This window comes from Mesocricetus auratus, unplaced genomic scaffold (assembly GCF_017639785.1).
Source record: "Mesocricetus auratus isolate SY011 unplaced genomic scaffold, BCM_Maur_2.0 Super-Scaffold_2245, whole genome shotgun sequence".
Classification (NCBI taxonomy): Eukaryota; Metazoa; Chordata; class Mammalia; order Rodentia; family Cricetidae; genus Mesocricetus; species Mesocricetus auratus.
In genome coordinates, this window is record NW_024429180.1 from 32018493 (window position 1) to 32032356 (window position 13864).

Sequence of the window (13864 nt, forward strand, 5' to 3'; positions counted from 1 at the left end):
ATAGGCTTCCTATGATTCCTTTTCCTGTGATAATGCTTTGCTTTTCAAACTAAACTTCTAACTGAACCTCAGTAGTAAACTTGAGTGGGCAAGGGGGTGACATGTACTGAGATGAGATATTGAAAGTATAGTTTGAGGACTCCAACTTGTTCTTAATTTATTATAAAATTTTATATAACTAATAGTGAGGCATATTTAGCAAATCATGAATCATTTTTTGACAATGAGCGTTAATGAAATTACATGGTAACTTAATTTAAATATGACAAATGATGAAATAAAGGATAAACTTAAGGAAATGTAAATATATCACCACAGCATCCAGGGTAACATAGGCGATTTCCATACGATAAATACCTGTGACACTGTCAGGGAAAGCAGACACACATGCCTTAGCAGGAATAAGAGATGAGAAGAGGAAAACACCAAAATAACAACTGTTGTGGAGAAACTCTGAAAACACTGATTTCCAATGAAAAATAAAAAATAGTTCTGCATGTGTCTGAGAGAGAGACAGAGAGTGAGAGACAGAGAGACAGATGCAGAAAAAAATGATAGAGACAGAGAGAGAGATAAAGAGAGAGATACAGAGAGTGATAGAGACAGAGAGAGAGAGACAGAGACTGAGACAGACAGAGACAGACAGAGAGAGACAATCAGGAACGTGTATGTCATCGTACATATGCCACCTTGGGACAGCTTTCAGGAGATTGTCCTTACCTCTTATTGTGTTGACAATGCCTCTTTCCTCTTGTACTGTCCTTAATACTCTAGGATTCCTACCCCCTCCACCTTCCTCTGAGTTCTTCACTATGTTTTCCACCCTCTAATACCTAATTTCTACATCTACTACACTCCTAGTTCTGAATTTTACAGATATCAGATTCTATCCATGCCTGATTTCCCACCTAATGCAGACCTCACACCCACTTCTAAAACTGAATTCATGTGTAAAACTTACATGACTATTGCCTGCACCCACCAAGCTATCTTCATGTGTACACATTATGAACTCATTAAAGTGCTACTGTACAATTAAAACTTAAATACACTTTGCTTATTCATTAAGAAAAAAATCGGTGCCTTTCAGCCAATTTCTCCATGTCTATAGATTTTTCTGAAAAAAAATGAGATATCAAGTTAGGAAAACAGTAAGAGCCAAGGTAATTTATGTTATTTGGCTTTTTATAAAATTATCTTGTCAAACTCCATTTTCTATTTGGATTTATGAAATTGATTACTTCCCATTTCATTCCTCCTAAAAGGAGTTAAATTTTATTTTAGGCATATTACAGTAGTGACATAAGAAAAAAGAAGAGAAGAGAAGAAAAATTAACAGGTGAAATACAATAAAAAAGATCCACAAACATTAATATTGAACAGCAGTCCATTAAAAAAAGATTTATTTCCCATTTTCCCAGGATAGGAGCAGATATAAAAGACATGTCTAATACGAGATGGCAATATTGAAATTCAATATGTAGGACTGAGATTTGAAAAGTTTGTGGGAACTTCTTCTTGGGGGTCATTTGTAAGGGATTTTTAATTCCCATGGAATGATCAGATGGCTTTCCAATCAAAGTTGAAAGGAATAATAGTTGAATAAGGATGATTATCATTCATACCTTTATGTTATAACAAGTAATGGATTTGTTATTTAAATAACTGTCAGAATGTAAAAGAAATAAAAAAGGAATCAACAGATACTGAACCAGTTTGCAACAGGAGAAACTGTTTCTATGATTCTGGTGAGGCAGCAGGCGAAAGCAGGGCATTTTTGATGTGGGTAAGCAAGGGAAATAGGCTGGGCTGATTACTCCTTACCTCAGATGGGCATGCTCCTGCTGTGGAGAAATTCCATCTAGCTTTATAAATGAGTGTGGACTGAAGTAATGTAAAGAGGAGCTAGCCAAGCACAACTAATCAAAATCTATCAGAAAGCATTACCTTGGGCATTGTGCTTGACTCTGTATAAGATCAGATTAACTGGACCAGAGGCTGTGCCCTCCAAACTCCTGCATCCAATATGTGTGTGTGTGTGTGTGTTATTTTTCTGTTATTATTATTGATACATATAATAAAACTACTATCCTTAAAAAAGAATAAACATATTCCTTTAGAAGTAGGTTTTTTTATTACAACTGAACCTGTGATCATATAAGGTAATGCCAAAAAGTAAGTGGAAATATATAAACAGAATAATTACATTTCTTTGTCAAAAACAAGAATGCACACATAGCATGCTCCATTGTACCAAGAAAAGGACATTTATGAGTTGGGACAACATGGCAATTTAAATGATACTGTGCAACTCATAGCAAATGTTTGAAATGATGCAAAATTTTCATGAGGTAATCTCAATGGTAATAAATGAATCAAAAAATGTATGTCCTCTTGGTTTCAACATGCCTAAATATGTACACATAACAAGCCCACCACAATCCTCCATGGGATAAGAGGGAATTATTTGTGAGAGACTTGTATTGAAGAGAACCAATTCTGATGTGAGCTTAGCTAATGGACTTTCATCTTTTGATGGATAGAAAATATGGGAGGTCAGATACACCATCTCAGATAAAGGAGAATGCAAGGACACACAATTTATCTATGTTTTAAAAATCACAAACAGAAGAAACTCTGTTTCTTTAAAAATAAACTGTTATCAGGAAACATTGGAGGACAATTTCAAGTTTTCACCATCTTTATAACTAGTTTATTAAATTTACATACACCATTTTGTTGGTGGATTTTGAAAATTTTGTAATACCTTTGTATAAAAGACAAATTATGCCTTTTTTTAACATTGCCATTCAATGTACTCACCCTCTCTTTTGCTCTCTGTCTCTGTGTCATGTATTACCCATGCTACACATATTTGAACACATATACAAATGCACAAATAAACAGATAATTTAACATACAATGCCATAAATTTTTCAGTATTCTATATCCACTCTTCCTAGTTGATGCACATTAAGATGACACATGCCGTCTTCCCAATGTCCAGGCAGTGACAGAAGAATATGGATATTTTAGTATTAAACAGCAATCCTGCAAAGCTGATTGAACTTTGTTTATACTGGGGTGTAGACTATTTGGGTAATATTGAATTAGTACTTGTTCACAGCAATAAAACCTCAGGGTAACATTCTGAGATAAAACATTTTTTCTACAATAAAATTAATAACATTTTTTTCAGGAATAGAGTGAATTGCTTTTATATGTTTAATAAAACATATTTGTTTCCTTATAACTCTGTTTCCACATAGTCAGAGAGTGGCTATGAAACCCACAAATGGATTCCTTTAGTGCTGATTTTGAGAATATCAGTTTCCATATTATTTACAGAAATGATGAAGTAGCAATTAGAGAGGAGAACTTAAGTGTTCTTGGTTAGAGGGTTAATACAGGTCTTTAGTGACTTTTAAAATGCCATTAACAGCCATTAACTCTGGGGTCAACAGCATCATGAAATTTTGAGTGATCAAAGTATCGCTGCTTTTATTTTAGATTACAGGGCAAAACACCATCCTGGCACAATGCAAATGAAAATGGGAATAATGCTGCATTGTCAAACATCACCCAGGTGATCCAAGAATAACTTAGCAGAAGTGTGAAAATAAATCAAGTTTTCACAACACAGGCTGTAGATCATACAAACTATCTTTGTATTTCCTTTATGAATTTGTAGCTCATGATATAGTATTTCAAAAATTTAGATAACATGCAAACTACAATGCAAAGTCCATTGTGGTCAATGAGGTTAAATAAGATTTAGTATGCCTTGACTCTCCGATTTAATGTGCTCCATGCTTGTAGTACTTCCTCATTTAGATGCCAATGAAAATCTCATGTGTACCTGCTTAATAAGCACACCATTCAGTCTGCAATAAGCAGTGCCTGTGCTCTGATGATATCCATTGAACTAAATCCCTTCTCTTTCTTTGTCTCTTAATAACTTGTCTCTGACCATTGTTAATTTTATATCCATAGCCATGACAGACATGTGTGTAGACCAGAGCTTTCCACTCTCTGCTCATATTCATTCTCTTCCCCTCTTCATTAAACAAACAATAATCTATGGTTTGGATGGTATTATCTTCTTAGAGCCCACAAGGAAAGCTTGGATCTTAGTGTGAGACAATTTTCTAGTGCTTTAGACAATGTAAGATGGTTTATAGTAGAAGGTTCTTAGGCTACTAGAGGTCATTAGTATATAAGAATTGTGGAACCACGGGTTTCCTAATATTTTTACTTTGACATTATATGCAATCAGTTGGTACTTCATTCTCATTTACGAGATTGTACAACATCCATTGCCAATACCAATGGCCAAACCAATGAGGCAGATTTTAGAATTGAATCCTCATAAAATGTTGGCTGAATAAAAGACATTTATTTTCTTTTTAAGTTGTGGTTCCTCCTTGTATTGAGGCATAGCATGTTAATACATTAAACAAGTAAATTCACCCTAAGCACTCCTTGCTTTTCATATTTTCAGGGTATTTTGTAAAATTTGATAGAATTTCATGGTATTAAGACTCAGTTTCTGATAGTAGAAATAGGTGCAGCAATGTATCCTCTATCACTGCTACTCCCCACTTTCCAATCCAGGTAACAATGTGTCTTGAAACTGAAAATTAGCATATAAGATCTTATATTTTGATATCATGCTATGCTTTGAAGAAAGCCAGATAATGCTGCTCCATGGATTTTTTAAAGTTAGATTATACAGATATCTTATTGTAAAATAAAATAAACACTATAATCTCTAACTATATTCTAATCATTTATCCTCATATGAACTAATAGGATTCCTTCTTACTCACTGCACATCTTTGGAAGTATATGGAAACCAGTTAAGTTATCAACCTGTGGTTAAAACTCATGACACAACTGACTGTGTTATTTAGCTTCAATTGTTATATATACAACACATCACATACAAATAGGCCAGGGAATATTATGTAAGAAAGAATTGGAAAACTATAAAATACAGAAGATAAGTATATCTGATTAAAGAATATATATTTTATATATAACAGGAAGTTGAATTCATGATATCTCAACAATAGGGCTGCTGAAACAATACCCGAACAATTAAAGCTAAGACATGTAGCATAGATATCTTCACTAAGGCTTACTGTTAGATGAAGAGCTAGATGAAGCAGCCAATTACTATTGAGAGGGAGAGAATCACTCTTTCCAAATTATAAATACCCTGACAGCTCAGCCATTCCCAAATAGTTAGGCTGAAAAACATATATGTGTGGCAAAGATCAAATGGACATAGCAGGTAATATATATGTATGTATACCTACACACACACACACACACACACACACACACACACACACACACACACACATATATATATGGAGACCATTGCAGATATCAACCTGTGGTTGATATATATATGTGTGTGTGTGTGTGTGTGTGTGTGTACACATGCACATATATAACAATAATAAAGAAGAAAGGTTCTAAATTTCAGAAGGAGTAAATATGTACATGAAAGTAGTTGGCAAGAAGAACAGAAGTTCTGGAATTAATGTATATGTACTACTTCTATATGAAGTTCTCAGCAACAAAACAAAAGGAACAATCTGCCTTTGTAACAACTACTTTTAATGGTCTAAATAATAAAAATCTGCATCCAGATATCAGGGCAACTTGCTGAAAGACCAAGAATTTCATACTGAGTTCCAGAAGCTTCATCCAGAAAGTTATGGGAGAAGATGCAGAGATCCACAACTAAGCACTGCACCAAGGTCCCAGAGTTACAATGAAGAGAGGGAGGAGCAATAACATGAGCAAAGGCATTAACGGCATGATGGGGAAACCCACAGAGACAGCTGAACTGAACTAGTGCGTGCTCACTGACTCTGGACTGTCAGCAAGGCAACCGGCATAGACCAAACTAAGCCCTCTGAATGTGAGTGATGGTCATATGGTTTGGACAGTGGGACCAGGATTTATCTTGCACTGGCTTTTTGGAGCTCATTCTGTTAGGAGCAGTACCTTGCACAGTATAGATATAGGGGGAAGGAACTTAGGAACTTAGCCCTTCCAGAAAGTGTTGTGTCAGACTTTATTGTCTTCCCATGGGAAACCTTAACCTCTTTGAGGAATGGATGGGAGGTGGGGGGGAAGGTGGGGAGAGTTGAAGGAGGGGAGGGAGTGGGAACTAGGATTGTTATGTAAAATGAGAAAAGATTGTTTTAAAATAAAAAGAACGTTCAAGATAAATGAAAAAAGAAAGTTCAGAGAGAGAAAAGAGGAAGCCACCCCCAAGGGGAAAAAGGGACAAGATCTCCTGAGCAAATTGGAAGCAGAGGGGGAGGGGAGAGGGAGGCAGGAGAAAGAGAAGGGGAGAAGAGGAGTAGAGAGGAGGACATAAGGGAGCAGGATCATTAAACTGGGGGAAGAATAGGGGAGAGCAAGAAAAGAGATGCCATAATAGAGGGAGCCAATATAGCTTTAAAGAGAGATCTGGAACAAGGGAAATGTTTAAAGATCCCTAAGGATGACCCCAACTAAAAATTTAAGCCATAGTGGAGAGGCTACCTTAAATGCCCTTTCCCTCTAATAAGATTTATGACTAGCTTATATGCTATCCTAGAGCCTTCATTCAGTAGTTGATTTAAATAGAAGCATCTATTTACAAGTAAGCACTGTACTGAACTCCTGGAATCTAGTTGCAGAGGGCAAGGAATGATGACCAAAGGGGTCAAGACCCAGCTGGGGAAACTCACAGAAACAGCTGACCTGAACAAGGGGGAGCTCATGGACCCCAGACTGACAGCTGGGAAATCAGCATAGGACCGAACTAGGCCCCTTGAATATGGTTGTCAGTTAGGAGGCCTGGGAAGTCCATGGGGCCTCTGGTAGTGGATCAGTATTTATCCCTTGTGTATGAATGGACTTTTGGAGTCCACTCCCCATAAAGAGCTACTTTCTCAGCCTAGGCCCTACCCCAAATGATGTGACATACTTAGATGATCCCCCATAAAATGCCTCACCCTTCCTGGGGAGCAGAAAGGGGATGAGATATGGAGCTGGGGGGGGGATAGGAGGATGGGAGGGAGAAGGAACTGGGATAGATACGTAAAATAAGATTGTTTCTAATTTAAATTTTAAAAAAACTTAAAAAGAGCATTTTTATACATGCTCTATACAATTTTATTACATATTTGCTTAGGAATTCACTGTTTAAATATCTTTGGAAGCAGACATGGTGGTGGCAGAGCAATAATCAGAAATTAGTAAGACAATATTTAATTTTAAATTTCTCATATAATATTTTTATCTGTTGTTTAGTACCATGAGCCACATGAAGCTACCTTGTTGATTACCTGATAGAATCAATAGATTCTTACTTAATAGCTAATATTAAAAATATTTAAATTTTTTATGTAAAATGTTAAAATATATAGTAACTTATAAATAAACTTATATTTAGCAGTTAGTTATATAAAATATTATACCAAAAAAGGAAGTCAAGATAATCCGATGCAAGGATTTTTATAACTTGGAAATTAAAATGTGTGTAAGCTGCAAGAAGTCACTTAACATGACAGAATTCCTTAAGTACTCTCTTGTCTACCCTGGTAAAAGAGATGCCCCTCTGTGAAGAGGTTCAGATCATCCTAGATATCTGGAAAATATACACCAGGTAAAATTCCTGGATGACATAGACTAGCTGAAGTGCCTGGAGTTGGCTCAAGTCAATTTAGCTACTTGGAAAAGAAAGTCTCCTACCTGTCAACTGGCTATGGTTCATGTTTTGAGCTCCACTTATGTGTTATTCATGAGTTCTCACCAGTGCTGGGGTAGATTTTGGTGATGATACTGTCTCCTAATCATTTATTCTCCTGTGAGTAATCCCTTCTTCTGCACTCCTGTAAGGAACAACAATAAAACTTACTGGTTCATCAAGTTGGAATTTGGTGACATCTTTACTTTGTTCTGGTTTTGGTTCTATTCATATCTCTATAACAACAATGTCAGACATCACAGCTCTGAAGAAAAAACTGCTTGTATTCATCACATTGACTATATACAAATGTAGAAGGTCTGTTTGAAAATTAATGTGGAAACCTATTGTCTTAGCCAATTTTATATTCATAAAAAATTGTGCAGTTATATACATGTATATAATAAAAATATATTGTCACACTTTTTATCTTTGTCCTAGCAATAGAAATATAAGCCACCTGAATACAGTGATTATAACCTGAGATTTGGTAATAAAATATCTAAATATAATGATAAAATAATAGATAAATATAAACTAATGAGAAAATTTTGTATGTGATTTGAGAGATTGATTAATATTCTCTTTTTTAAACTATTATAGTAAAATAGTAATTTCCTTGTCATAAGCAATTCAAGACTGATATTGGTCTGTATTATGTTAAATGAAAGTGTTTCACAGTTTTCTAATCATTCTAAATTTCTGTTGATAATTGCTTCCTATTTTAAATAGAAAAGTCTATACATAACAAGAAAGTAAAACAAGTTATGACATTCAAAGGTTTCAATATGCATGTATATTTTACCTAAAGTGTCCTCAGAAAATTTACACACACAAGCAGTTTAAAATAAAGTAGAATTAAGGGAGTCATGAAAATTGTGGTGCATGATTTGGGGCCATTTTCTCAAGCATTTCTTATTGGAAGAATCATACCTTGAATAAAGTTAGAAGTCAGAAGAGATTTAAAATACCACAATTTTTAAAACTCTTAAATATGCTCTAAACTTTGAAAACTACAATGAGTGTAAATTTCAACATTTGCTTTGACTTTATTTTGTTGCATAATTTAGCATGTCGTTGCTTCAGCAACTGGGGGGAAAAAGCCTGAGATCCCATAGTGAAAGATCAACAAAAGAAACCCTTCCAAGACATTCTTCTAGGCAATGAAGAGTGCTTAAAATATATTGAACAAAATTGCTACAAAAGCAAATTCTGGGCATATAAAAGGCAACCATTTATTAATGAGTATCAATTATAGGGGGAAGAAACCAGTTTCCTCTGTTTCAATATTTATAGCAAGTATTAACAGAACTTATGTGGCAGATATTATAGGAAACATCTTCCATTACTTTGTCTTGAGAACTCTGATTACGCATTGCTAGTTCAAAATATCACCAATTCTGTCAATCTCTGGAGTTTTTTCATCACCAACCTACCCAAGTGTAGGATGCATTATTAACTTGTAGCAGTTAAAATAGAGAACACTTTCATAAATTTCTGCTTATGATAATAAATGTCCAAAGGTTAAGACAAAATGTATGAGTATAGAAGAAAAAAATAAGTTATTGTGACACTGTTAGTGTATATTGGTTTAAAAAATCATTAATAGGTATCACAAAATAATTTAATATATATGAATATATCTATAAAAAACATGAATATTTTATTACACTCTATTGAAAATATAATTGTTTATAAATAGAGACCTTAAACTATAAGAAAATTAAAAACATACTTTATGAATTGTGTGTGCCTGCAAGTTATGCATAGACACATGGAAATTTCATAATTACATTTCTCTTCATTTTTGAGTCTGGTAAAATAAACAGCAGTAAGTTATTTTGTGAAGAATTGGTCCTTTTCAATATGGTGATTTACTATGTTGATTTTCCTATTCATGAGAAAAATATTTATTGACTCAATCACAATTGGACTTTGACTATTTTGAATACCACTTAAATTAGTAAAATCACATATACTACTGTCAGGAAAGTACAACGATACATCTATTTTTGGCTAAATCTGGTAGAGATTCTTTTAAAAATGGGAAGAGAGTTACAAGCTGAAATAGGTACACAGTTTGTTGTCCTTTACCTAAAATATCTCACATGAGTTAGTCAAAGTGATATTTGAAACTCTGTATCAATAGTAACACTATTCATAAAAATCACATTATGAAATCAACTAATTGTCCATCAGTAGAAAAAGGGATGTACAAAGAGTGCAACGCATACACATCTACAGATATGCACATACATATGAATATATATATGTCTATATAGAAAAACAAGTACACAAACACACACAGTGAGAGAGAACAAAACAGAAAGCTAAAAATACAAATATATGATTTTTATATATATCTTTATAAATGACAAACATAATAAAATGAAAAATTGTTTACATTAATGCTTACACAGAATTGGAAAATATTGTTCTAAGTAGAACCAGATTTTTTGTAAAATAAACATAATATCTTTTTCGCTTATAGTTAAAACAATAAAACTGTAAGATGTGCAGAGTACAATATTGTTTACCAAAGACCAGAGGACTCAGTATATAGAACAGTTTAATAGTGACTGAAAAGACACATTGCTTCACTTTAGCAAGTGAGTTAGTTATTTGATTGTGATATAGTGATTATCAGGTAACAGCAGCAGAGGAATAATGCCCCATACCCAGAGAAGTGCTACAGGAAGAGACTGCTCATTAAGGAATGACCTTGGGATGGCTGAAACATGTTTATCAGCCAGACACTCTAAGAAGCATAAGCTCCCTAAGTATGTTGGGTGATATTATACATAATAGTTCAATTTCTTTGTGAAACAACAACTTCCTGCATCTTTCTCTGTTCTGAAAGACCTTGTAATAGCAAATTGCTATCCCTGGATGATCTTAAACATGCCACTTTCTTCACATGTCTAATAAATTCTTTGGCTTTAGGCAAGTCCATCTTTATCTACATCTTGAACCCACTTCATTTCTAAAATTTTCACCCTGTATGGAATTGCAAATATAGTCCATATTATTTATAGCTAGAAGAGCTGTGGTTTCATGTACAAGACCTTCATGCACAAGACAAAACAAACAAGAGTTTGTAGCCCACATCTCAGCATGGAGGCAAGAATGTCTTAGGCACCAAAGTTAGTGAGTAGATACAGGTACTTAACAATCCTGAAATAGAGTCAATTTTCTTCTGTGTTAAGGTTACTAGGAGGTGGCTCATGTCCTAGTTCTCAGCTCTAAATCCATGTGCATAGGGTCAACACTAACTCTACTATGATTAAAATGTTTTGTACTCATGGAAGAAATTCTCAAAAAAAGAAATAATTATAGATATAATAAAAGTCTTGCATCATGCTTTTTAAATATCAGTAAGAATAAAATGTAAGAGCATATATGTGGTGATGCACAGTTAAGATGGATTGTATAAATTAGTTTACATAATATTTACAAAACTATGCTGTGAAAACAAAAATGTTACTAGTTATCCAAGTAAATAAATAAATAAGTAGGATTTGATAGAGCATGTAAAGTCTTGAGCATTAAAAAATGGTACTCCGTCTTATACAATTAGTGCCCTATAATTTAAGCTTTTTTTTGTTTTTGTTTGTTTTTTTTTTTTTGGTCTTTATGAGACAGGGTTTCTCTGTATTGTTTTGGAGGCTATAGGTCCAGCCCAGCCTCGAACTCACAGAGATCAGCCTACCTCTGCCTCCCGAGTGCTGGGATTAAAGGCGTGTGCCACCACCGCCCAGCTTAATTTAAGCTTTTTTACATTCTTTATATTTCCTAAATTTGCATATAACCTTGTATTTGCTCAATTACTAAAGGAAAATTGTCATTATGGATAAGCAGCCCTTGAGTTTTTAGTAACAGATATGCAATGATAATTATCTAGATAAACCAATTTTTGCAGGCTTGACATATCATTTGATCTGACACAGTATAGCAACACTTCAAATGAATTATCTAAGTAAAGGATCCACCAATGTATAATACAATACAAAATATCTGTTATAATGTCCAGGATTAGCACTAAGTAAGCATGAGCTGGGAATTTGATTTTGAGGATTCTAGTTCTTTGTACTAATGCTGTAATTTAATGAACATATCTAAAATATGTCTGAAGACAGTCATATGCTGAATGGAGATAAATCTTTAGCAAGCAGCAAGTTGGTGCTTACTGTAAGAAATCAGTTCACTTGTAAACATTGGAGATGTTCAGGCTAAATTTTTCTTCTCTGTTAAGTCAGATATCACAGCTGCAGTACCTTGAAGAATGGAGCAAAATATCTTAGATAAAAAGCAGAGACTAAAGATTTAAAGAAAAATAAAAGCTGGATCTATATTCATGTCATTTACAGCTTTGACTTCTGCACTTCCCATTAGCTGGAGTCAAGTAGATTAAAAAAACAAAATGAAAAGTGAAAATTAACCAATCCCTTGTTTTATTTTTTTCAATAATTTTTAATTATTTTAATTTTAAATAGCTTGTTTTACATGTCAATCACAGTTGCCTCTGCCTCCCCTCCTCCCGCAACCCCATCATCCCCCCCAGCCTCCCACCCTATTACCAATTCCTTCCACATAGGGGATATCTAGAGTCTGTCACTTCACTCAGGGTAGGATCCAGGCACTCCCCTAAGAGTCCAGGCTAAGAGAGCATCCCTCTTTGTGTTATGGACACATGATGTCTGTTTGTATTCCAGGGATAAAACACTGATCCACTGCTCAGGGCCCCATAGGTTGCCCAGACCTCCTCACTGACTCTCAAATTCAGGGGTCTGGATCAGTCCCATGCTGGCCTCCTAGCTGTCGGTCTGGCGTCCAAGAGCTCTCCCCTGTTGAGATCATCTGTCTCTGATGGTTTTGCCAGCCCATTCTTTGCCAATTTGCTCATCACTCCTCTCTCTCTGTCATTGGGTTCCATGGATTCAGTTTTGTGTTTAACTGTGGGTTTGCCTCTGCTTCCATCAGTCACAGGATGAAGGCTCCAGGATGGTTATAGACATCAAGTTCATTATCAGGAATGGGCATTCGAGGTGGTCTCTCCACTATTGCTTAGCTTGCCAATTGGTGTCATCCCTTTAGATCACTGTGCCAGATCTATCTTCTAACCTATGCTTCTTTTTCCCCCTTTTCTAACCCCCCCACTCAACCTTTCTGTTCCTCCATGACCTACTCTCTCTTCCTCTTCTCCCCCTCTCTTCTTCCCAGCTCCCACTCTGCCATACCCCTTGCTGTGTTCCCCATCTGTTCAGAGGATCTTGCCTCATTCCTCTTCTCTTGGGTACTATGCATACCTTTGGTTTCTTTCCTGTTTCCCAGACTCTCTGTCAGTGGAAATACAGACTGGCACTATCCTGATCAATGCCTAAATTCCATATATGAGTGAGTACATACCATGTTTGTCTTTTTGTGACTGAGTTACCTCACTCAGGTTGGTTTCTTCCAGTGCTATGCATTTACCTGCGAATATCAAGATTCCATTGTATTTTTTTCTGCTGAGTAATACTCCATTGTGTAAATATACCACATTTTCTCTATCCACTCTTCAATTGAGGGGCATCTAGGTTGCTTCCAGGTTCTGGCTATTACAAATAATGCTGCTATGAACATAGTGGAGCAGATGCCCTTGTATGAATTTGCCTCTTTTGGATAAATGCCTAAGAGTGGAATTGCTGGGTCTAGTGGTAGATTAATTCCCATTTTCCTGAGGAATCTCCATACTGATTTCCAAAGAGGCTGTATGAGTTGTCATTCCCACCAGCAGTGGAGGAGTGTTCCCCTCTCTCCACATCCTTTCCAGCATAAATTGTCTTCGGTGTTTTTGATTTTAGCCATTCTGACAGGAGTAAGATGGTATCTCAAAGTTGTTTTGATTTGCATTTCCCTGATGGCTAAGGATGTTGAGCACTTTCTTAAGTGTCTCTTGGCCATTTTAGCCTCCTCTATTGAGAATTCTATATTTAGTTCTGTACCCCACCTTTTAATTGGATCCTTTGGTGTTTTGGAGACTTGCTTCTTGAGTTCTTTGTAAATTTTGGAGATTAGCCCTCTGTCAGATGTGGTGTTAGTGAATATCTTTTCCCATTCTGTGGACTG